Genomic DNA, 26,897 nt, shown 5'->3' on the forward strand with positions numbered 1-26,897 from the left:
CTTCTGAGTTTTAGGACCAACTATTTGGTAGAATGGCCCTAAATTTGAGTTTGATGTATTTCTAATGATTAGCCTGGGGTATGGATTTTGGGAAGGAAGACCACAGGGGTGAAGTACCCTTCGCATCACATCATATAGGACACATGGTATCCACATGACATCACTGGTGAGGTTAACCCTGATCGCTTGATTCACAGTCTTGCTAGGGGCCTCTACTCTGAAGGCATCTTCTCCCCTTTCCATGGTCCATGTAATCATATATTAAAATATGGTTCACATACTATACATGACCACAAAGGAAGCTGGGAGTCCACAGTAGAATTCATGGAAAACCCTATGGCTTATTTTAAGGCAACTATTGGTGATGATGCTCTGTTGAAGATGAAAAATGCAAAACAAATGTTGAACAGTATAAGACACAAGGACAGCAGCATCACAGGAGCTGTCCAGGCAAACTGGGGCAAACGAGCAGCTTCCGGAACTCTGTCTGCCACTGTGTAGGCCCCTTCTTCGAAGGCCAAGGTTCTGGTAAAACTCACAGCAGTTATCTCCTTCAAGATGATGAGAACCCTGTTCAAGTTCATACCCTGGTAGAATTTCTCTCTCCACTATCCAGCAGCTGGTACCTTGTCTGGTTGATCTGCCATTCTGGGTTCCTAAGAGGGGCCACCCAGGGAAGTATCCAGCTACATGCTGCTCCATATGACTAATATTTTGTCCCAAACCATATGAGCTGGGCTGGATCACACAGAGATTTTGAAACTGTCTCTCTTTTCTTTGATTCTCTTCCCTTAGAAGCAGCATCTGCCACAGATCTTTTTTTTTTTTTTTTTTTTGCCACAGATCTTAAGCTGCCACTCTTTTGTCCCTTTCTCCAGAGGTTTTGGGCCAAGGATGGGCCCACTGAGAAAATTTCCAGAGTCCACTTCTTCCAAGGAGAAAGCCAAAGAGGAAAGTGAGATGAGTTTTGCAGTCTTTTCACCCTCCATTCAATGAGAAAAGCTCCATTCCTGGAGAAGGTGGTGGGCAGAGAATTGCAACACACTGGCCTCAGTGTATGCATGCGTGAGGCTGCCATTTTGTTCTTTGCTTTGAATATATATCAGAGTCAAGCTCAAGCCAGGCAGAGGACAGTGCATGTGTGTGTGTGTGTATGTTGGGGGTTCAGGGAGAGGGCAGCTTATACCTCTGATACTCATAAATTCACTTAAGTTATCGAACACTTGTCATGGGGTTTGTACTGGACTACTTCTTGAAGATAAACAAGTACAACACAAAACCCCTGACCTTATGGAGTTCATGGTTTCAATCAGAATCTTTCTCTCTATAATAGAAAACTGAAAATTAGACTTGCTAAGTCCAATCACAGTAACGTCCATATTTTCAGGAAGTCCATGGCTTGGAATCTGAAAAGGAGCCAAACAAACCCACCAGCTGCACACTTACTGTGCTCAGAGTTTTGGTCCAAATTCAAATGCAACCTGGAAATAGCTACCTAGGAGGAGCAATAATGCTGAACAAGGGTGTCTTGGTTTACAGCTGGCGCTTGGTGGTTGGGAGAAATCATGGATTTTGGCTCTTGTGGTATTTGCTCTCTGAAGTACGTATGATGTTACGACAATCAATGGCATCTTTATGACAGACATAAATAGTAGTAAGAGATATATACTTTTGTTGGTATAATTTTCTCTCATTTTCATCTTTAGGCTTCTTCTGGCTTGAGCCTTATGATGACTTGGTGCTGGGCCCAGATCATGTTTCACTGAGGGTTTGTTTTGGGAGTTAGGGATTGTTCCTTCACCCCACTAGGAAAATTAAACCCTTCTCATGGGAAGTATGGGTCTAGAAAAATCTATTTTGCAAATGTGACTAACTGTATCCTATGTAGAAAGTGTTATTCTTAATGTAGGTAAGTGGACACTTGCCTGCCTCTGTATCCCTTTTGTTGGAGTCTACTGTTTCTCTTAGTCTGAGCAGGACTCCATGGAGGGTGTGTGGGTCCCCTAAAACCAAGAGGCCAGCCTTCACACCCAGAGAGGTGTCCTATGGGCAACTGTAGAATCACAGAACATCTGTTGAAAACAGAACCCAGATTAATGTGACCTGAGTTAGGGCTTCTTCCTTTACGCATGTGGAGATCAGTTCAGTGGTAGAGCAGACTCCAGTGTCCAGACATTAAGACTGCTAACCCAAGTTTCCTTCTGCTCAGCCATAGACCATGGGTGATGTTCTACTCTGCTTTCGCCTGGACCCAGATTAATGTTGGCCCAAAGGATTGAGGCGAAATAAGAGCCATAAAACTTGAGTGAAAGAGAAATTGAGATTTTGAGAATGAATAAATAATTGACAGAGGGAGAATTTAATAAACCTCTTGCCTGTATAATGTATCCCCTAATGGCAAACAAATTTACTCTGGAGGCTAGCCGAGAGACTACCCCATCTATGAAGTAACCCACCAATTCCCTGACCACCATCCATGGAGAGTTTTGGGGATGGACCTCCTTCATTCTCCTTAACTTCCTGCTGGACCCAGGGTGGAGATATCAGCAAAATGAGGTTCCTGGTAAAAATTGTTGTTGTTCAGTCTCGAAGTCACGTCTGACTCTTTGCAACCCCATGTAGCATGCCAGGCTCCTCTGGTAAAAATAGAATGGGTTAAATACTTAAAAGACCATCCACAAAGGCTGTCCTCTCTGTGTTCTCTGACAAATTTGGGTTTTCAACACAGGAAATTTCATCACTGTCATTCTTCCCCTCATAAAAATAAGCTCCATGTTTAATTTCATATACAATTAATATTTAATTTTCTACATATTAATTAATATATGAACGGCAAAAGTATATGATTCTGGAGTGGTGGATGGACTTACAACCAAGAAAGTTGCATGTTGCCAAATGTGTGGGTATTTAAAATTCCTTCTTCCCTTTCCTGTACAACAGAAACTTTATACCTCTTCATTTAGCTGAAAGCTAAGGTTGGGGGCAGGAATCTTTGACTGTCTGAAGTTTGTTTCAGACCTAGGAACTCAGAAAGAAAGTCAGGGTTCATAAGTGTGTGTGGAATGTACTGACTAGAGACACAGAGGCCCATGTATATATTCTAGCCTCCTGAACATCCTTCCTAATCCTCCCTACACAGGTTCTCCTCATCCTGATTAGAAGGTTCTAAATGAGGCAGGATGGTCACAAATGGAAGATTTTCACTGGCTGCAAACCTGCTTCATTACTCTCCACTGGGGGTTCCAACCTGAATCCATGGGCTCAAGTGTGAAAGTAATATTTTTTCTCCATTTCCCACAAATTAAATTAACTTCAGTTCCCATCCTGTGGTGTTGGGATTCAATCTTATTTTTCACCCCAACCTCCATTTGAGGGTGAGATTTTAGACTCTCATATAGGACCCGCTTCTTGAAGAGATGCCCATGGGCCTCAGTGGGACATCTCCCATGGAAGAGACGTCCACCATTGTGCTACTGTGCTACCTTCTTGCCCTCCTTTCTGATACTTTCATACTGTGCTTGGGGCTATGGAAGGAACTCCAGGTAGGGCTGTGAATCTCAGGCTGAAGACATGTCACTCCTGCAATGCTTGGTTGTTCCTCCAACATCCTCCCACCCCTTCAGACATCACCAGGAGCTGCCCCCAGACCTCGTTCTTACCCTACCTCCTGCCCTAGAGAATCCCACTGCAGGCAAGTCAATCTTTTCTCCCTCTCCACATTTCTCTCCATGGTCTCTTGCACTCTGTCATCAAACCCAAATATCTTCAGTGGGTCTAGATTCTGAAAACAAAAGCATGAAAATCATTCTCCAGAAGCAGCAAACAATAAAGCCTGCTGTATACCTGAGCAGTAGGAGAATAAACAGGAAATCAATGGAGAAAAACAAAAACTGCCCCAGCTACCACTTAAAATAATCAGAGATAGGGACACAGCATGATTGTCTCCTTCCTCCCACCCTTCCTTTCTTCCCTGTTTTCTTGAGGTCTTGCTGGCCATTGAGGGCAGGCCATCATGGCTGCCCATCCCGTGTCCTCTGGGTCCAACATGATAGGCAGCTTAATGGTTTGACTCCCAAGCTCTGGATCCTGTGCCAGGCACTTTCTTCAGATGCACTGAATCTGACCAGAGTTGCTCCAGGCCAACTCAGTGGCTGAAATCTTTGTTTCCCTTGGTGTTTGTTTCGTTTTGGTTTATTTGGTCAGGAACACCTTCCAATGGTCTGCTATCCCCAGGTCAAGGCTATCCTTCTTACCTGCTTCACTAACACTCCTAGCCTGGTTCCTTAAGGTATTTGAGTTGAAGTGTCTGACTCAGATCTACCTATGGAGGGAGGGACCGTCGGGTGAGGCAATGAGCTTCCTGCTATTGGACCACCATCTGCCCAGGACCTAATGGAAGCTATTTCTAACTGGACATAAAATTATTATGGATTTGGTCTCATTTATTTATTTTTGCTTTTGTTTCTCTTGCTCAAGAGATAGATCTGAAAAAATATTCCTAAGACTGAGATTTTATTTATTTATTTATATTATTGAAACATGATTTAGGTACAGTATTATGTTTGTTTCTGGCACATTACATAGTGATTTGATATTTACATGTATTATGAAATTATTACCATGGTAAACCTAGCAACTGTATGTCCCACACATAGTTATTACAACGTTAATGACCATATTTCTTATGATATATATTATATCCCTGAACTTGTTTATTTTATGACTGGAGGTTTCTACCTCTTAATCCTTTTCATTTATCTTATCCCCTCCCTCCCTTTCCCTCTGGCAATCATCCCTTTGTTTTCAGTACCTGTAAGTTGGTTTTCATTCTGTTTCATTTTATTTTTTACATTTTACATATAAATGAGATCATTTAGTAACTCTCTTTCTCTGACATCTCTCATTTACCATAATAGCTTCTAGATCCATCAATGTTGTCACAAATGGCAAGATTTCTTTTTTCTTTTTTGGCAGGGGAGCTGAATAATAGTCCATTGTATATGCATACCACATCATTATCCAGTCATCTATTGAAGACTTTAGGTTGCTCTTTTTTGACATCAGTCTTAGGAATATTTTTTCAGATCTATCTCTCGGGCAATAGAAACAAAAGCAAAAATAAATAAATGAGACCAAATCCAACTAAAAAACTTTTGCACAGAAAAGGAAACTATCAAAAAGTGAAGGCAGCCTACTGAGTGGGAGAAAATATTTGCAAATGATACATTTGCTAATTTTCCCTGGTGGCTTAGTTGGTAAAGAATCCACCTGTAATGTAGGAGACTGCTGCAATGCAGGAGATGTGGGTTCGATCCCTGGGTTGGGAAGATGCTCTGGAGAAGGAAATGGCAAGCCACTCCAGTATCCTTGCCTGGGAAATCCCATGTATAGAGGAGCCTGGCGGGCTGCAACCCATGGGGTCAACTTAGTGACTAAATCACACTACAACATATTTGATAAACAGTTAATATCCAAAATATACATAGAACTCATGCAACTCAACATCCAAAAACAAACAAAACAATCTGGTTAAAAATGAGTAGAGGCTATATCTTAAATAGGTGTGTTGGTTATATGCACATATTTGTTAGAAACCACTAAACTATGCTCTCAAGATCTGTGCATTTCACTATATGCAAATTATATCAGATAAAAATTGTAAAGGAGCAATAGAGACATGGAAGCAGGTTTTGAAGAAGCTAAAAAAACTGAGCAGAGGACCTGAATAGACATTTTGTCATAGAAGATGTACAGATGGCCGATAGACCCATGAAAAGATGCTCAGCATCACTAATCATCAGGGAAATACAAATTAAAACCATAATGAGATGTAACTTCACACCTGTTAGAATGACTGTTATCAAAAAGAGAACAAATAGTAAGTGTTGGTGACGATATGGAGAAAAAGAAATAGTCTAGCACTGTGGGTGGGAACATAAATTGGTGCAGCCACTATGGAAGACAATATGGAATTTCCTCAAAAAATTAAAAGTAGAACTACCTACAATTTCACTTCTGAGTATTCCTCACACAAAAAAAACCACCCTAATTTGATAAAAGATATGTGCACCCCAGGGTTCACTGTGGCATTATTTACAAAGCTGTGATATGGAAGCAACCCAGTTTCTGAACTTTTAATAGTCATTCAGAGGCTGCTTAGGGTCAAATGCTGGTTCTACCACTTACTAACTCCGACCTTGAACAAGTTAACATACCCCTCTGAGGCAACTTCACCGTTTATGTGGGGGTACTAATCATTCCCATCTTAGAGGATTGTTGGGGAGATTTAATGAGATATTACATGTGAAGCATATAGACCAGTGCCTGGCATATAATAAGCTCTCAGTAAGGTTATTTGCTTTTCCTTTACTAATTTGCTGAACAGGGTTGGCCCGTCAGAAGTACAGGTTTCATGGAGTAATTTCAAGGTTCATAAAACACAGACTGATGTGAAAGCCTTGCTGAGGATGGACATTTCTGCAGAGATTTCTTCCCAGGCTTGATGCCTGGTCCCCCTTGATCTCCCCACAGGCTTTCCCAGGGAAGACAACGCCATCATGATTGCCTTTTCTGAGTAAAGTTTTCCATAGGGAGCAAGGGAAAGAGGAAATGTATTAGTTTCCTAGGTCTGCTGTAACAAGCTGCCACAAACCAGGAGGTTTAAAAACAGCAGAAATGTATTCCCTCACAGTTATGAAATTGGAAATTCAAAATCAAAGTGTTAGCAGGGCCATGCTCTTTCTGAAGGCTCTAGAAGAAGATTCTTCCTTGACTCTTCCTAGCTCTGATGGTTGCTGGCAATCCTTGACTTTCCTTGGATCAAACTGTTATTACTTTTCTCTGACTCTCATCTTTTTGTGGGTAGTAATAAAAATTGGAATCTTGCATTTGGATAATTTTGTGCAACATTCCAATGCCAGCTGTGCGTTCGCCCATTAGGAAGTGGGCAAGAAGAAATTATAGGTCTACTGTTCTATAGGATTGATGGTGGCATTGGAACAGAGTAGCTGCAAAGTTGGCCTATTGGAACTGCTGTTTTGTTCCGAAAGCCACTCCTGGTGGCTTAGATGGTACAGTGTCTGCCTTCAAGCAGGAGATGAGGGTTCAATCCCTGGGTCAGGAAGATCCCCTAGAGAAGAGAATGACTACCCACTTCAGTATTCTTGCCTAGAATTCCATGGACAGAGAAACCTAGTGGGCTCCCATCCCTAAGGTGGCAAAGAGTTGGATACGACTGAGCCTTGTTATCAGACATGGTGGATTCTCTGAACTTAGTTTTCAGTCTGATTCTTTCTACTGCTCATTTCACAGTATTATCTGACTGCTGAGATTTAACCCTTGGAGATTTAGCCCATGACTTCCTCTCTTCGTATCGCCACATTTTCTGTTTGGTGTTTGTCTTCTTCTAATCTCTTAGGTTTGGAGAATGTAGCAATCTCTCTTTCATCCACCAAGGATGCAGATATTCATTGGGAGCAACACTGGCCAGGTGTTCAAAATCTCATGAGGAAAGTGAGATAACTGGTATTGTCCAACTGCCAAAGTGAGAATGGCTTCCAGGCCACCCAAAGTGTCCCATCCATGGCTTTTGATGGACAGCTCACCACGGATGGAATGCAGAACGGCTGGTCAAGGACAAATGGCTGTCAGCTACAGGGGATGTGAGTGGTGGGAGAAATACTGCACTAATTCTGTCAAAATCGCTGTTTCCTTTTATTCTAGGATGCAGTTTTCTATCCCTTAACCTTGATGGACAGGAAGAGAATATTGGGGTCCCAGTACACCAGACTCTTCTCCCTCTTTTCCTTTTCTTAACCTGATTTTTCTTTTCATAATGCCTATTTTTTTATAGAGTAAGATTTATCTTGGTGGGCTGCAGTTCATGGGGTCACAAAGAGTTGGACATGACTTAGCAACTAAACAATAACAACAAAGACTTGTCTGGCTTTACTCACAGATACGGGTAGTGTCCATGTGTGAACGTTTCCCCTGAGCTCTGTTTTTTGTCATTAATACTCTGCCTGCTTGATATGCTTACAATATCTTACAGCTGACTTGTATTTGGACTTAAACTCTTGGCATCTACTGAAGATGGTCCTCGTCTGACCCTTTCTGAATGTTTATGGGCTAATCGATCAGATTACATAAGTAGTTATTATCCCTCATCTCTACTGTTAACATTTCAGCTGTGATGAGAAAACCCATGGCATTAAACTTTCAAATTCCTAGGAGGGTGGTTCCTCCTGTCCACCATTCACTCAGGAGAACTGAATGAGACCTACATGGCCTGGGAAGCATCTGTACTGCAAAGGACAGATCTGTACTGTCAATGGACATCTGTACTGTCAGGACAGAAGTGGTTCCATTCTGATCAGCTCTCTCGGCATAATTTGTCCAAAGTGGGCACTACTGCTGTTATAACTACCAGCAGCCCCTCTAATGCCACCGTGGCACGTAAGGAAACCTCATGTCCGTGTGTCAGCATCTTCTCACTGGGCTGGGTGCAAGATGATGAGCAAGCTGCAGTGTGACTGTATTTTCTTCTGTCCCCTTCCCTTTTTCCATCATACTGTTTCCTCTGCTAACTCACTATTTAGGCTCCATGACGTTCTTGTTTTTATTTCTTATTCAACTCTGACCATCTCTATTGTATTTAGGTTGTAAATGAAGTACCTGCTAGTCAGAGATGATAGCTTTGAATGTATTTTATTGTCAATCACAGTCTGGGGAACCATCAAGAAAATCTCTCCATCCTTCTCTCTTATATATTGGAAGTTATGGTACAGTGTACCCTAAAGATGGTGCATGATATAATCCAAGATGCAGGCAGAGGACAGAAACCATTGGAGGCACAGAGCTGTAGGCAAGAGAAAGGAGTGAACTGACAAAACCATAAGTCCTCTAAATTCTCTGTAATAACTTTTACAGCTCTTCAATTTCTTGAGTCTTAGAAGATAGTCATCTAACTCTTCTAGTTTGATGACCTCTTAGTGTTCCTGATAGCTTGGATCCACATCATCTGGGCATGCAGGAAGGCTAGGTCTCTTCAGTCTTGCCTGACTCTTTGTGACCTTATGGAATGTAACTCACCAGACTCCTCTGTCCATAGAATTCTCCAGGCAAGAATACTAGAGTGGATTGCCATGACCTCCTCCAGGGGATCTTCCTGAGCCAGGGGTCAAACCCGCTTTTAACATCTCCTGCATTGGCAAGAGGGTTCCTGACCACTAATGGCACCTGGAAAGCCCATCTCAAATGGGGCGGGAGTCCAAAACCACATGCTGATTGACTGAAAACCTAAGTACCATTTGGGCATTCATCGAGATTAGAATGCCAACTTTTTCTGCCCAGCTTCATACGCTTCCCCACAACCAGCCTTTCTCTTCTGTTTCCTTGTTGGGGTAAATATACCGCCCTGACCTGTACAGCAATAGAAAACCTGTTCTCAGAGTCCAGATGTATGTGCCTACACTCTTCCAGATATATGTGTATGAAAACCATCATATCACCAGTCACTGATCTCGGCTGGATTTTGCTGTCACTTTTGAACCAACAGAACTATAATTTCATAATTTATCTCTACCTCTATGGCTGGATACCAACTAATACCTATATTGGTGTGATTTCCTGTATGTATGTAGAAAGGAGAATTCAAATGTCCTTACCCCAATTCTACAAACAATTTCCATTCTTCTTAACCCTCCAGCTATAGGTTGGTTGGCTTTCTCTAACTGCCTAAAGCATCATATCTACACAGTTCAAGGTCTCTTTGAGCAAATTATGAATTAAGAGAACTTGATGGAGTCTATATATTAAAAAAATTAAATTAGAAACTTACAATTTGGGGGTTATAAACAGTATTTGTAGTCTAGAGTGGAAAAAAGAATTTGAACATAGTTCTACAACATACTTGCTCATTTGTTTTAGCAGGGATACATTTTGTAAACCTTAATTTTTCAGACCCAAAGTGTGTACCTATCTCCCATTCCAAAATTCCTACCTCCTAAGCCAATGAGATGTCACTAAGCAGATGCCTTTAATTGATATTTAAAATTCTGTGTAGTGATTTAACTTGGATGTATCTTTAAACAATGCCTTTCTCCAAATAATCATTTACTTAAGTATCCAATATCCAATAAGCTGCTGTTCATTTTTGGGGAAATGTGGATCTTTTGGTCTCAGCAGTTTCTCACAGGAGGCCAAGGAGAGGAAACAAGAACATTTATGTTTATCTGATGCAGGAAAAAAGAACATAACTGGGAGGTGGCAAGGGAGACCCGCAACCTGACCTTGGTCTGGTCTCATTTAAGATAGAATAAGTCAGAGTTTGATAAATATACTGCGGTTCATTGCTACTGTGCACAGATCCAAGACTTGGAATGGAGAGGTGGCTGTCGGGAGGCATGGCATTTCCTGTGAAGGAAATGGACATTCCTGCAGAATTACTTATTATTTTGCTTTACTTGCACTATTGGTTCCTTAGGAAAACACTTCCTGTAGCCAATTTAGGGAAAATCAGGTTCCTCATGGAGAGTTAAGTATTCAGGAACCAGAACCAGTACAGCCACAGTGAAGACAGGCCAAACCATAACCATTTGGCAAATTATTTCATGAGCAGAAGTCCTATTCCCACCATCCCCTCAGCTTCTATTGCAGAAAAAGTATCAACTCTACAGAGTGACAAAAATGAGCTCTTCTGGCTATGATTTGCTTGATAGAGAAAATTCTGAGCAGACTAAAGCTTTTTTGTTGTTTTTTTTTTCCAGCAAGATTTCCATGTGTGTAGCAGAACTCCAAACTGTGTAAAGCTTTAAGAAAGTAACTTTTGGAGAAAAGGGAACCCTCTTACACTGTTGGTGGGAATGCAAACTAGTACAGCCACTATGGAGAACAGTGTGGAGATTCCTTAAAAAACTGGAAATAGAACTGCCTTATGACCCAGCAATCCCACTGCTGGGCATACACACTGAGGAAACCAGAAGGGAAAGAGACACGTGTACCCCAATATTCATTGCAGCACTGTTTATAATAGCCAGGACATGGAAGCAACCTAGATGTCCATCAGCAGATGAATGGATAAGAAAGCAGTGGTACATATACACAATGGAGTATTATTCAGCCATTAAAAAGAATACATTTGAATCAGTTCTAATGAGGTGGATGAAACTGGAGTCTATTATATAGAGTGAAGTAAGCCAGAAACACCAATACAGTATACTAACACATATATATGGAATTTAGAAAGATGGTAACGACAACCCTGTAAGTGAGACAGCAAAAGAGACACTGATGTGTATAACAGTCTTTTGGACTCTGTGGGAGAGGGAGAGGGTGGGATGATTTGGGAGAATGGCATTGAAACATGTATAATATCATGTATGAAATAAGTCACCAGTCCAGGTTTGATGCATGATACTGGATGCTTGGGGCTGGTACACTGGGACAACCCAGAAGGATGGTACAGGGAGGGAGGAGGGAGGAGGGTTCAGGATGGGGAACATGTGTATACCTGTGGCGGATTCATGTTGATATATGGCAAAACCAATACAATATTGTAAAGTTAAAAAATAAAAGGAAAAAAAAATAAAAAAAATAATAAATAAAAAAAAAGAAAGTAACTTTTATAGGTCTCCTTCTTTTGCTTAACAAGTGCTTCCATCACCATTAGAGAGTGTTTTGGGGGGAAAGACAGAATCAATCAGTGAGGACTTACTCTGCTCACCACCTCTGGAAATATTTGATCATCTCTGCACAAGAAATGGGATAAAAAAATGAACACATCTAACTTTTATGAAAGATATACATCCTCTACTCTCTGTAATCTCAATCTAGATATGTGTTATGTGCTGTGAGCAGTGATTTATGTGTGTGTTTTATATTCCTTGATACCAGAGAAAGCCACTCTATCTATACCTTCATTCAAGTGAAACAGTGCATGAGTGAGACAGAGAGAAAAGGCAGTGCAGATGGAGAGAGAGAAACAGAGATCAGAGTTATACCAGCTGCACTGATATTGAAATAAACACCAATAATCACCAAACATCCTGGCAGATAATTCAGCCAGCTGCTCCAGTGTAGGATGGAGATGGGTTCATTCATCTTGCTCTCCTCCACAGCACCTAATACAATGTATGCTGTTTAAACAGCTGCTCAATAAATGTTGGATGTTGAATTAAGTCCCTTAGGAATGGAAACAGGTTGTTTGGTGGATGGGTGAAGGGATGCTGGGAGAAGAGTGTTGGTGAGCAGGCAAATACACTCAGGAAAGGGGCAATAGAATGACTGTTAGTTCCTCCCTTTCTTGTCTACTCATGCACAGTGCTTGGGTATCCAAATTACTTCAACAGTATCACTTCCCCTTTCATTCAGACTATGAATGGGGATGCATTCTGTGCTGTTCCCTTATCCTATCTGTACAGTAGGGGCTCTTAGGATAAGATAGAAAACCCAGTAGAGGACCCAACAAAGGTTGGGAGGGCAGAGAGAGCAATAGTGGCTCAAACACTTTACGGATTGAGAGATGATTTCACCATGTATTTTCCTTTAATTGTTAGGGTCCTCCACTCAAGTACACCCCATGGTGGAGGGTAGATGGTATGTAGAGGGGCTTGAGAGCAAGAGAAGGGAGGGAGAGAGAGCAGAGGAGAAAGAGACAGAAAAGAGAGATCTTATCATAATAGACAAGCTTGAAAAAGCACTTAACACCAGAAATCCACCAAGAGCAAGAATAGGTTCCTAGAGCATGTCTTAGTTATAAGCTAATGTTATTTGAAGGCATCTCTTATAGGTCTCACTTAAAAGCCATCTCCTTTCTTCATCCTCTCATTCCCTAAAGTGCCTTCACTTCTACCATTAATGTTTCCCATGGCTGCTCTTAACCACGTTCACCATATAATTCAGACCAGTTTAACCAAGTCCCTTCTTATGCATCTGATTTTCCACCTCTACCATCTGAACAGGACTTTGTCTACTATGACATGGGAGACCAGGACTTTAATTCTTGTTGAAGTAATGAATAATCAGCCTAGAAATCATTTAACATCTAAGATCATCTAATTTCACTCCATCCAACTTGACTTCTCCCAGCTTTTCTGCTCAAACTCTGTACCTCCCTCCTCCCCAACACCCTGCTGCAGATCGGTCCTTTAGCAGCTCTTCCCATCTTTTAATTTCTAAAAGTGAAAGTAAAAGCTGCTCAGTCATGCCTGATTCTTTGCGACTCCATAGACTACATAGTCCATGGAATTCTTCAGGCCAGAATACGGGAGTGGGTAGCCTTTCCCTTCTCCAGGGGATCTTCCCAACCCAAGGATCAAACCCAGGTCTCCCACACTGCAGGCAGATTCTTTACCAGCTAAGCCACAAGGGAAGCCCAGGAATACTGGAGTGGGTAGCCTATCCCTTCTCCAGCTGATCTTCCCCACCCAGAAATCGAACTGGGGTCTCCTGCATTACAAGTGTATTCTTTACCAACTGAGCTATCAGGGAAGCCCCAAAGCTTCACACAATTTAGTCCCCATTCAATTCTCCTTTGCTTCTTAAAGTTTACCAAGATGTTTCAAAGATCTTGAGCTCAGAGAACATTATTAATTCTCCCCTCCTTGCTCTGTGCACTTGTAGTTTCTAATACTCATTGGCACTTAATCACCCATAGCCTTGCATGCTTTATGCTTGTAATTAGCCCTGCCTTCTTAACTCAATCACTCCCTCCCTCGGGGCAAGGGGTAAAGCCTGCATTCACATCTGATATTCATAACACCCAGCATTGCTCAAGCTCTTGACAAATGAGCAATAAATCTACCAGAAATAGACTGCCCATTTTCTTGCTCAAAGGATGGCTTGACAGGTTCATTCATGGAAGTTAATGTCATTTGGACCCACTTGGTTAAAACACAGGTGTGAGACCCACACAGCTGCCTGAAAAAAGAATCATAGCCCGTGGCCCCTGCCAAATCAGAAGGTATGAAAAATGGACCGATAAGAAACAACAGATAGGATGTGGAGATCAAACATCTTCCTAATAGGTAGGATGTGGAGATCAAACATCTTCCTAATAGGAGAGGAAGCATTAAAAATTAGCAGACATTTGGAAAGGCATCTGGAAATATTTATTAAAATTTAAAATATAGATATCCTGTCACCCCTATTTCAGGTTTCAGTGTCTTTCTAGAAATAAACTCATAGGAGCACACAGGAGGCTCCAACCACGGTGTTCACTGAAGCCCCATTTACAAGAAACAACCTAAAATCCATCACGAGGGTCAAGGCTAGAAAAGTAATGGAATGTTCATATCATAGAGTGCAATCTAGCTTTTTAATTTTTTAAATAAAGTAGAGCTTTGTGAAGAAATAGTAAAACCTCAGATTAGTTAAAGAAAAAAACTGGTGAGCAATACATATACGGTGGTATAACTTTTTTTAAAAGAAGTATACGAAACCAGCCCTAACTACCACATGTTGTCTGTGTATATTTTCATAAACTCAGGTATATAGAAATGCTTCTTGCAAGATTCACATAAAACAATAACAGTAGTTACATCTGGAGAGTGTTCTGGAAGGGGAGGGCTCCTGGAGAACTCTCACTTTCCATCTGTAGGGTCTTCATTCTCATTCCTAAGAAGCAAAGGATCTTCACATATTACCTCTGTTCATTAAAAATAGATTAAGGTAGGAGGGTTTCTCTGGTGGTCCAGTGGTTAAGAATCTGCTGGCCAGTGCAGGGGACACGGGTTAAATCCCTGGTCAGGGAAGATTCCACACTCTGTGGGGCGATTAAACCAATGTGCTGCAACTGCTAGACTCACGTGCCTGGAGCCCAAGCGCTACAGAAAGAGAAGTCACCCAACACGAGAGCCCTCACGTTGCAACAAGGGTAGCCCCTGCTTGCCACAGCTAGAGAAAAGCCAGAGCAGCAAAGAAGACCCAGCACAGGAAAAACTAATTATTTAATGAAAATACATTAAGCTATGAGAAGAAATCACCAGCGATAACACCTCAGACTAACAAGTGGGGGCAGATGAAGAGATTTATGCCTGTGGTTTCCTGAATCATACTCACACCTCTTGGTGGAGTTCATGGTCAAAGTGCAGACACAGGGTGTGTGGGTTTAATTGAATGTAGTGGATGTGATGTCATTTGTGACCCTCTCTCTGGGGAAAGAAGCTTAAGTCAGTGTTTTGTTTTGTTTTGTTTTGTTTTTTTCTGGATTGGGCTCAACACGTTACAGAGAAGTGGGGAATTTAGAAAGCAAGAAGGTGTGTTGGTCAGATAGAGCATGCCCCCTCCACTCCAGCCAGTTCAAGTTCAGATCAAGTGCAGAATCTAAGTTCATGACTCGAAGTCAGTGACTCTGGAGCTTGAGTGTGCACACGGTCCCCTGGGAGATTTGTGGCTTCTTGTTTAACTTGAAAAATCATGGGCTTTACCCACAGGGCTGGTTCTCTCTCACAAGGGCTAGAGTGTGTGGCCTGGGAACCTGCATTTATAAAAGACCCCGGAAGACTCTGGTAAGGGTGTCATATCTGCCACACTCTCAGAGCGTGTAGAGCATATGAGGATGGCCACCTCTCGGGGCAGCACCCCCTTCCCATTCATGTCACGAGAAACCTTGTTCTTTGTTCTTTCCTGCCATCTGCTCTTTCTTCCAGTCCCAGCTTCTCATGGTTAAATGTTCAAACAACCATAGAAATTAAACCCTGAATTCCCAGGTGGGCATCAAAGGTAGAGGAGGTGGAAAGGAGGAAAAGGAATCAAGAAGGGGAGGTGGGACGAGAACCATGGGCCAAAGGACGAAGACACCTCAATTTAGTTGGATTATTGGCTTGAAATGAGAATTTTTGAATAAAACGTGGCTGTGTGGGCCTCATGCACTGACAGAGTCTGAAGCGCTGAAATTATGCAGCCAGAATCAAAGCTGTTGAATCTTGTAGAAATAAACTGAAAAGAAAATAGAAGTTACCCCTTCCAAGGCTCTGTGCAGAAATATGTTTTGGGCAAACTCAATGTCCCAGGTCTTAGCTTTGAGGAGAGGTCAGGCTGATCCTGAGGCAGACAGACAGAGCAGTGATTACAATAAGAGTGGCTGACATTTATTGAGCACTTAACACAAACACTACCCTAGGCAGTGTTCTGAGCGTTTACTCTTTTAATTCTTTGCACAAACCCCTGGGGTGGGTATGATTTTTTTTAATCCCCATTTTATGGGTGAATGAAGTAAGAAACAGAGATTTAGGTAGTTTTCCCAAAATCACACAGTTGAGACAGGATTTGAATCCAGGCAGTCTGACTCTAGAGCTCATAACTCAGTTATCAAGCTATTATAGAGACATGGGTTTGATCCCTGGGTTGGGAAGACACCCTGGAGAAGGGAAGTGCTACCCATTCCAGTATTCTGGCCTAGAGAATTCCATGGAGTGTAGAGTCCATAGGGTCTCAAAGAGTGGAACACAACTGAGTGACTTTCACTTTCACTTTCAAAGATATAAAATCCAGTGATGGAGTCATCATAAGAAGCAGAGAAAACAGAGAGGTGGAATAGGTCAGAGGTGGTAAGGAAAGGAGCTATGGAGCAGGTGATGTTTCAGTTGAGTTTTGAAGAATGAATAGGAGTTTTATGGGAGGAGGCAAGGAAGGGATTCATAGCATGGCCTGGAAATGGTAGGTTATAAATGCCCAGGGACTCTGTTGGAAGAACCACAAGAGATGTGTACAAGAAGAACGAGCATACAGCCTAAGAAAGAGGTCGGAGGGTGAAGACTGGGATAGTTGAGTGTGGGGAGAAAGGGAGAATGGTAGGAGCAGAGAGTGGAGGTCTATACATTGAGTAAGTGGTTGGGAATTGGGATTAGGTGCTAGAAAATGTTATAGTCTGAGGAGTGAATGATCAGATTTGTTTACTGCTTAATACAGTGGAAGTAAAATGAGTTCAGGAAAAGACTAGGGACAGGGACCTATGTCAATGCAGGCCAGGACAAGTGGACCTCTGGAGAATTAGGGAAACCAAATAACAGGCTTTTCTCACTTTCAAGTTTTTTCTGAGTTAGCCAGTTTTAGGCACTCAGTGTTTGGTTCACTTGGTCATTATAGACACAGCATATGGAGTGACCAGTAGACATTTCGAAAGCATAAGCGCTTACTTGTCAGAGAGGACTCATTGGAAGGTTTATTGCTTTCATCTTCAGTGACACTCGGTGCCCTAAGAGAGTAGAGAGCAAACCCTTTATATCATGCAACAGCGGGTCATCAGTAAGTAGCTGTGTCTTTCTTTGTATTCTGAGCCCTTGAATTCAGCTTACTTCAATGGAGACAGATCTAGGAAATGAACTGTGGTCAGTAAAGGAAGGAAATGAACTTCCCCCCACCCCAGGAGATGGGGTGCCAGAGGAGAAATGGTCCCTTTCCTATAGACTATCTGCTGTGTGTAGAAGGCATTGAGCTTCAGAGTTGTAAAGTAACCCCCTCTTCATTTGTCTAGTCAAGATTTTACAATTTGCAGAGAGTGTTCACATGCATGATCTCATCTGAATTGGGTGGCAGCTGCCATTCGCACCTCTGTCATTGGGACCAAAATATCGTGTGACTTCACTAAGCAGCTGGTGGAGGGGTGTGAAGAGCTCAGCTGTGCAGGTGGCTGGAGGAGTCGGGAGTGGGGAGGGGGTGCTGGAACTGTCTCTGTGTTCTGGGGGAAGAGGGGATGCACAACTATGACTAGTGAATGGGAGAAAGACACTGAGCAAAGCCTGGGAAACTGCCAAATAGAAAATACACTGGACTTCTTACACTGCTCATTTGATGTACCTCCTGAAGCCATATCCAGCTGAGATGGAACAGGAGGGAAAGGAACTCTAGATCCTGAAGCTCTTAGGGGAAAAAAGTTGATTCTGCCTCCATTAAGGAGTTTTGATGCTTAACAAATTCACAGTAGTTTGTTTTTTATTTTTTCTGATTTCCCCTGATGTTTTCATTCTTTTTATTTTTTCTTCAACATAGCATCCTGTATTTTTTTTAAAGCTTAATTATTCAGTTCAGTCCCTCAGTCATGTCCGACTCTCTGCGACCCCATGAACTGCAGCATGCCAGGCCTCCCTGTCCATCACCAGAGTCTACCCAAACCCATGTCCATTGAGTTGATGATGCCATCCAACCATCTCATCCTCTGTCATCTCCTTCTCCTCCTGCCCTCAATCTTTCCCAGCATCAGTGTCTTTTCCAATGAGTCAGTTCTTCGCATCAGGTGGCCAAAGTATTGGAGTTTCAGCTTCAACATCAGTCCTTCCAATGAACACCCAGGACTGATCTCCTTTAGGATGAACTGGTTGGATCTCCTTGCAGTCCAAGGGACTCTCAAGAGTCTTCTCCAACACCACAGTTCAAAAGGATCAATTCTTCGGTGCTCAGCTTTCTTTGTAAGTTCTCCCAAATTCTTTTTCTAGGGAAATGTTCATATCTGATATCTATTGGTGATATGCTACAACTAGGAGCTAGAGATGAAAGCCAAGAACTAAAAAAGAGACTAGAATATGAGCCCCTTGAAGGCAGGGAGGGTACATAGTCACCTTGGCATTTCTTACCTAGTGTCCAGTCCCCAGCACAATTTTGCTTAATTCACACATGTTACATGGGAAATGAACAAATGGGTAGAGCAAGGAGGGTAAGGAGAAAGACGATCAAGGTAGAGAATACACATATTATATATTTAAGTTCATAATACCTTTCTTTCAACAAGTTGATGCTCTCTAAATGAATTATCTCTTTGATCACCCTTAATTCTCTAAATGTAGTCCACACAACAGAGGAGAATAAGAAAACAACAAACCCAATATAACACAGTCCCACCTCTGAATACCCACACCAGGGCTAGGAACCACACCAACAAATGCACCCTATGCACAATTCAGAAGCTGAGTGCCAGTCTCCAGTCTGTTCAAATCCCTTCCTACTGTGGAAGACATGTTACTGTCCAGAGGAACCTTCCCACATCTCTCAGGGAAGAGGAATAAGGATCAGTTTATCTCTACTGACTTGAGGGTGAAATCCAAACGACTGGTTCTTCTCAGAGCGAGTCAGGACAGGATTGAGAGAGGCAGGGGAATGCCCTTGAGAGGAAGTAATCCCTGCATGGGTAAAGGTGTCACTACAAGATCCTTGTGACTTGTTCCACCTCTAAATTCTGGCTTAGAATTCTCAGAGCATTGTTCTTGGAGAACTTCAGCAAAGCTTAACACACCCAGGGACTCCTATTTTGCAAAGGAACCTCAAACTCTGAAGTATATTTCTTCAAATTTCTTGACTGGTGGATTGTCTTTATCTCTTTGGGGTGATATTTGATTCTCTTGGAGAAAAGAGTCATTCAGAAACAAAGTTGGTGAATAACATCCATGACTAGGTGGCGAGTCTCACTTTTGGGCAATGACTGTGTGTAGGTGTATGTGTTACACAGTGTGTGCAGGCACACGTGCACTCATTTCATACTCTCATGGGAGATTTGGGACGATTCAAAACACGAATTTCATCAGAGCATTATGGAAAAATTTACCAAGTGAGATCAAGGAGGGACATTTGGAAGACTGCATTAGGAAAAGCAAAACTAGTCCCCAGACCCAAGCAGAAGCACAAGAGCACGTGAGCGACTACAATATCAATTATTTTGCACACAGTGCAGCATGGCCATCCAGCAGCTTTCAGAGACTGACAGCCACACTGCTCTTGAATGTACCCTTGCCATTCTTCTTTTCCTGATACCATCATGTCTGCCAGTGTAAGCCCACCATCCCCGAGCCTTTCCCTTCTTTATGTTCCAAATGTATATATTTTGTGGCAGCTCTAAAGAGTCTATTAAGGATCTATGAGGAGAGCCACAGCTAGTACAATTTCTTCAGCAGCCTTTCTCCCTGCCCTCTTCACATTTCACTTTCTCTTCTCTGAAAAGTGCCAGAAGAGGTTAGGTGATTATTTTATTAGATAATAATTCCCAACTTTCAGTTCTTGCTTTTCAACCATCTTGGAGATCGAACTGTGTTTGCTCAGGGAAAATGGGTCACAGATTGCTGAACTAGTTCCTCGCCGTGCAGTGGTTAAGAGCTGTTTGTTTTTCAAATACCTTAATTGTATGGTCTACCAGAGAAGAGCAGCACTGGAAATTATACCTCCAGACTAAATGCAACCAGATGGACAAAAACAACAAGGCGTTTGAAAAAGATAAATGCCCCACAATCCCCCTGTGGTTGGTTTTATCGCCAGTTAATTTTATAATGGCTTCTTTTGGAGCAGGGGGATATTCCCCAGGGCTAGGAGTGATCCTTCAGCAAAAACCAGGCAGTCTTCAGAGGGAAGGGTCCTCTTAGCTGCCTGTTTGGGTAGAATTGGAGTAAACATTTTGGTTTGGGGTCTAAAGTAATGGGTGGAGCTGATAGGAGGGTGGAATTCAAAGCCCAAGAGCAGCAACACATCCCTCTTTGTTTTATATTTATTATTGGCTTTAATTTTGCAGTAGTTTTTTGTGAGATATAAAGCAAGAGTTTTAGTCTGGAGCTCGGGATTAGCACTGAGAATGTGGGAAGCATGGTGTTAAATGATCTTGTTGGTTACCTGCAGGTTGAAGTTCCAGAATCCAGAGTTGCAATAGGGAGAATATCCTGTGTTGAGGGAGGGTCATGTGGGCTCATCAATGGACTCAAGGTGAGACTGATCCCTGAAGCTTTTTTACTCTTCCCAGGATCCTAGCATCCAAGTTAAAACCCAGTCCTTGTGGGCATTGAGAGAGTCAATTCCTAGGCAGGTTGATAAGAAGTCCATGGGTCCCCAAGGAGAGAGGGGTCTGTAATTCTCAAGGAGGAGGAAAAGACAAACTTTTTTGTCTACATTCCTTAGTCTTAGTCAATTACACAACTCGGTTTCAACAGCTGTACTAGGGATTATACAACAACCATGTATCCTGCTTGAGGACAGTTTTTCTTTCCTGACAACCTTCTGGCTAACCCTGTTATCTTAAAATGTAAATTATAGGAGTGGGTCTAGTAAGATCTTTACAACATCCAGACATTCTTTTGATTCATTGTAATAACTAATTAAAAAGTATATAACTCCATTGCTAACACTAGCAAGGGGGTATTCTTTCTGCCCCCTTCTGATGTCCATGTCAGAAGCTTTCTCTATCTCCTTTATACTTTAATAAAACTTTATTTCACAAAATCTCTGAGAGATCAAGCCTCATCTCTGGCCCTGGATTGAATTCTTCTCCTCCGGAGGCCAAGAATCCCAACCTTTTTTGTGGTTCTGCAACAACTTTTCAGCATGCCTTAAAATCCAGACAAACAGGCTGCTGGACTGTTTTCAGGCCATAAGTGATCATGTACCATTTACCATAGAATATAATAAACATATTGGATTCATGTTTGAACAATGATGGAGATGTGGGAGAAAGTCCAGAAAGAAATGTAGATTAGGGGAGTTCAGGATGGGGGGACACATGTGTACCCATGGCTAATTCATGTTGATGTATGGCAAAAAGCATCACAACATAGTAAAGTAATTATTCTACAATTAAAATAAATTAATTAATTAAAAATAAACATAGAAGTGCTGTTCCCAGACCTCTTAAATAAAAAAAAAAATAAAAAACAGCACCTTTGGTCATGATTTGAGTTTTCTGAAATAAAAAGGATCCTACTGACAAAAAAATAAAGAAGACCTCATTGACCCTCTTCTCTTGAGACAGTTGTGATTTTCTGGTATTGGTTGAAAGACCTCATCGTTTTGGTAAAGCGTTTTCCCTTTTACAGCTCTTCCACCACAGCCTCCGACAGGAGTCCTTGAAAGGCGGTAATGATGACCTATTTGCAGGGCAGCAGTGGAGACATAGAAATAGAGAACAGACTTATGGCCGCCAAAGAGGCAGGGGCGGGGGTGGGGGGAGCGTGGGGAGGGGGAGAGGGTAAAGCGAATGGGTGGGATGAATGAAGAGAGTAGTATGGAAGCGTACACACGAACATATGTCAAAGAGATCCAGTGGAAATCCTCTGTATGACTCAGGGAAGTCCAACTGGAGCTCTGTGACAAGGTGGTGGGACGGAGTGCGAGGTGAGAGGGAGGAGGTTCAAGAGGGTGGGGGCGTAAGCATACGTAGGGCTGATTCATGTTGATGTATGGCAGAAATCAATACAATATTGAAAACTATTATTCTTCAATTAAAATAAATAAATTTTAAAAAGAGAGACATTAAAAAAAAAAAACCCTACAGATGTACCACATGGAGTTTTGAAACTGTCCTATAAATAATAAATATTTTGTTTTGTTCTAAACAAACAAAAAAGAAAAAGGAGGGCAAAGAATTTAAAGTGCTCTAAGTATGTGTATTATAAAAGAGAAAATAAATGAGTCGAAAGAGTGAGGCCTGGAATCTCCTGAGTCTTGAGTAGAGTTAAAATCAAATGATCAAGTAAGTAACATTTCTTCCTCTTTCCTTCTAGAAGAGTTTCAGCTATAACCATTGAGCATTTATGCCTATAAAATTTAGTAGTCATAAGTCTCCAATGATTAGTCCATGTAAACTCATTTCTTCCATAAGATTTCTTCCTTTCCCTGAAATCTCCCTTGAAATCCTCACTCATGAGTTCTCCTCTACCAGAAAACATAATATTAAACACTTTAAATATCCCTACTTTAATATATGCTGATTAAATATTAAACCTGTTTATAAAGAACCCTCTAGCTTTCTTATTGGTCTTATGTTTGGTTTCAGTCCTTTAAATTTTTTTAACTTAAAAAACATTACATAAAATGAAATACACATCAGTTCACTATAAAATTTGATGAGGTTTTGGCAAATGTATGCATCCATATAGCTACCATTCCAATAAATGTTCAGAACATTTCAGTCACCTTCAGCATTTTCCTCCTGCCTCTCCAACAAATCCTACACCCCCTAAGAAAAACACCTTTCGTAGCACCATGTAAGTTAATTTTACCTGTTTTTAAAAGTCAGGAAAGTTTATTATTAATTGTGTAGTATTTTCTATTTCAGCCCATTCTTTCTCATTCACCTTCATGGTTTTTAAATTTATTCTTGTTGTTATAATTTCTTTTAATTGCTGCATAGTATACCACTGTATGAATATCCCAGAGTTTGTTTATTTGTTCCTCTTGTGGCCGTTTGGACTGACTCTAGCTTTTGGATGATATGAGCAAAGCTGCCATGAACATCTTCATACAAGTCTTTTTGCAGATGCATGCTTTATTTTATCTTGGATGAATGTGTAAGAGTGGAATTGCTGGGTAAGAGGAAAGATATACAGTTAACTCTTTCTTTAACCAAGATATAATTTGCAAGCCATAAAATTCACCCTTTTAAATGAGCTATTCAGTAGTTTTTAGTATATTTACAAGGCTGTATAATGATCACTATCTAATTTAGAATATTTTCATCACCTCTTAAATAACCCCATACCTAGGGCTACAGTCCATAGGGTCACAAAGAGTCAGACACAGTTGAGGGACTAACACACACACACACACACACACACACACACCATATAGTCAGTCCTCATTCCTTCTTCTCTCAGTCCCTAGTAGTCCCGTCTTTTTTCAGTCTTTAGATAACTACTAATTTACTTTCTTTCCCCATGCATTTGGCTTTTCTGGACATGTCATATAAATGGAATAACACAATATGCGCCCTTTTTTGTCTGGCATCTTTCACTTGGTGTAATGTTTTCAAGATTTATCCACGTTGTAACATGTATAAACACTTCATTCACTTCATGGCTGAATAAGATTCTAGTGCACAGATCAAGCCATCTTTTGTTTATTCATTCATCAGTTGACGAACATTTGGGTTGTTTCCACTTTGGGGCTATTTTGAGGTGGACTGAAATGAATATTTATGTTCAAGTTTTTGTGCGAAATCTATTTTTTCATTTCTCTTGGATATATAACTAGGAGTGGAATTGCTGGGCCATATGGTAATTCTATGTTTAACTTTTTGAGGAAATGCCAAACTGTTTTTCAAAGCAGCTGTACCATTTTACATTCCTCCAGCATTGTATGAGGGCTACAATATTTTGGTAATAGCCAGCCTACTGGGTGTGAAATAGAATTTCATTATGGTTTTTATTTGTATTTCCTTAATGACTAATGATGTTAAGCATCTTTTTACATGCTTATTGGCCTTTTATAAATCTTCTTTGGAGCCATGTCTATTCAAATATTTTTATTAGGTTGTTTGCCTTTCTGTTGTTAAGTTGTTATGGGTACTTCATATATTCTGAATATTAGACTCTCATCAGATATGTGATTTGCAAAAATTTCTCCCAATCCATGGACTGTATTTTTTAAATTTATTTACTTTTTAATTGAAGGATAATTGCTTTACAGAATTTTGTTGTTTTCTGTCAAGCTTCAACAAGAATCAGCTAGAGATACACCCATGTCCTGTCCCTCCCAAACCTCTCTGCTATCTCCCTCCCCATGCCACCCATCTAGATTGTTACAGAGCCCCTGTTTGAGTTCTCTGAGTCATACAGCAAATTCCCATTGGCTATATGGATTGTATTTTCATTTTGTCAGTAATATCCTTTGAAGTGGGCTTCCCTGGTAGCTCAGCTGGTAAAGAATCCACCTGAAATACAGGAGACTCTGGTTCAATTCTTGAGTTGGGAAGATCCCCTGGAGAAGGGACAGGCCACTCACTCCAGTATTCTTGGGCTTCCCTGATGGTTCAGATGGTAAAGAATCTGCCTGCAATGCAGGAGACCTGGGTTCAATCCCTGAGTTGGGAAGATCCTCTGGAGAAGGGAATGGCAATGCACTCCAGTATTCTTGCCTGAAGAATTCCCATGGAAAGAGGAGCCTGGCTATGGGATAGCAAAGAGTCGGACATGACTGAGCGACTAAGTACCTCCTTTCAAGCAGCATTTTGAAGTCCAGTTTATTTATCATTTTCTTTTGTTGCTTGTGTCTTCGGTGTCATACATAAGTAAATATTGCCTAATCAAAGGTAATTAAGATTTATTCATATTATCTTTTAAAAGTTTTTAAAAATGTTTAGCTCTTATATTCAAATTATTATCCATTTTACATTAATTTTTGGATATGTTGTGAGGCAGAAATCCAGATTTACTTTTTTTGCAAGTGGATATCCAATTGTCCCAACAATGTTTGTTAAAAAGACCATTTTTCAGATCATCAGTTTCTCATAGCAAAATTCAGGCTTAAAGAAAACTGGGAAAAACAATAGGCCAGTCAGGCATGACTTAAATCAGATCTGGTATGAATTTGAAATAGAGGTAATGAATAGACCTAGTTAACAGTATGCCTGAAGAACTATGGACAGAGGTCTGTAATATAGTACAGGAGGGAGCAAATAAAACCATCCCAAAGAAAAAGAAAATGAAGAAGGCAAAGTGGTCATCTGCAGAGGCTTTACAAACAGTGGAAGAATGACGAGAAGTGGACAGCAAGGGAGAGAGGGAAAGGTACATCCAACTAAACTCAGGTTTCCAAACAATAGCTAGAAGAGACAAGAAGGTCTTTTTCAATGAACAATGCTTAATAATAGAAGAAAACAACAAAGAGGGAAAGACTACAAATCTCTTCAGGAAAATTGGAAACATCAAGGGAGTATTCTGCCCAAAGATGGGCAAATAAAGGATAAAGTAGTAGAGACCTCATAGATGCTGAAGAGATCAAGAAGAGATAGAAAGAATACATGGAAGAACTGTATGAAAAAGATCTTAATGAATTGGATTAGTATGATGGTGTGGTTAGTTACCCAGAGCCAGACATTCTGGAGTTTGAAGTCAATTGGGCCTTAAGAAGCAGTGCTGTTAATAAAGCTAGTGGATGCGATGAAATTCCAGAAAAACTCTTCAAATCCATAAATGATGATGCCATCAAGGTTTTGCATTCATTATGTAAGCAAATCTGGAAGACCCAGCAGTAGCCACAGGACTGGAAAATGTCAATCCTCATCCCAATTCCCAAGAAGGGTAGTACCAAAGAATGTGCTAACCATTGGACAGTTGCATTCATCTCCCACAGTAGTAAGCTCATGTTTAAAATCTTGCATGCTAGGCTTCAGCATCATGCAAACCAAGAACTTCCAGATGTCCAAGCTGGGTTTAGAAAAGGAATCCAACATTCACTGGATTATAGAGAAAGCAAGGGAATTTGAGAAAAGCATCTATCTCTGTTTCATCGACTACATGAAAGCCTTTGATTGTGTGGATCATGACAAACTGTGGAAAGCTCTTAGAGAGGTGGGAATACCAGACCATCTTATATGTCTCCTGAGAAACCTGTATACAGGCCAAGAAGCAACAGTTAGAACCCTCTATGGAAAAACTGATTGGTTCAAATCGAGAAAGGAGGACAAAGGGCTGTCTGCTGTCACTGTTTGCTTAACCTATATTCTGAGCACATCATGAGAAATGCCAGGCTGGATGAGTTATAAGCTGGAATCAAGATAGGTGGGAGAAATATCAACAACCTCAGATATGTGGATGATACCACTCTAATGGCACAAAGTGAAGAGGAACTAAAGAACCTCTCGATGAGGGTGAAGGAGGAGAGTGAAAGAGCCAGCTTAAAACTAAATATTAAAAAAGCTAAGATCATGGCATCTGGCCTCATTACCGCATGGCAAATAGAAGGGGAAAAGGTGGAAGTAGTGACAGGTTTCCTCTTCTTGGGCTCCAAAATCACTGCAGACAGTGACTGTAGCCATGAAAGCAGAAGAAAATTGATTTTTGGCAGGAAAGTGATGACAAATCTGTATTGAAAAGCAGAGACATTGCCAACAAAGGTCCGTATAGTCAAGGCTATGGTCTTTCCAGTGGTCACATATGGTTGTGAGAGCTGGACTGTAAAGAAGTAAGTAAGTGTTAGTCGCTCAGTCGTGCCCG

This window comes from Bos indicus, chromosome 2 (genome assembly GCF_029378745.1).
Source record: "Bos indicus isolate NIAB-ARS_2022 breed Sahiwal x Tharparkar chromosome 2, NIAB-ARS_B.indTharparkar_mat_pri_1.0, whole genome shotgun sequence".
NCBI classification, from domain to species: domain Eukaryota; kingdom Metazoa; phylum Chordata; class Mammalia; order Artiodactyla; family Bovidae; genus Bos; species Bos indicus.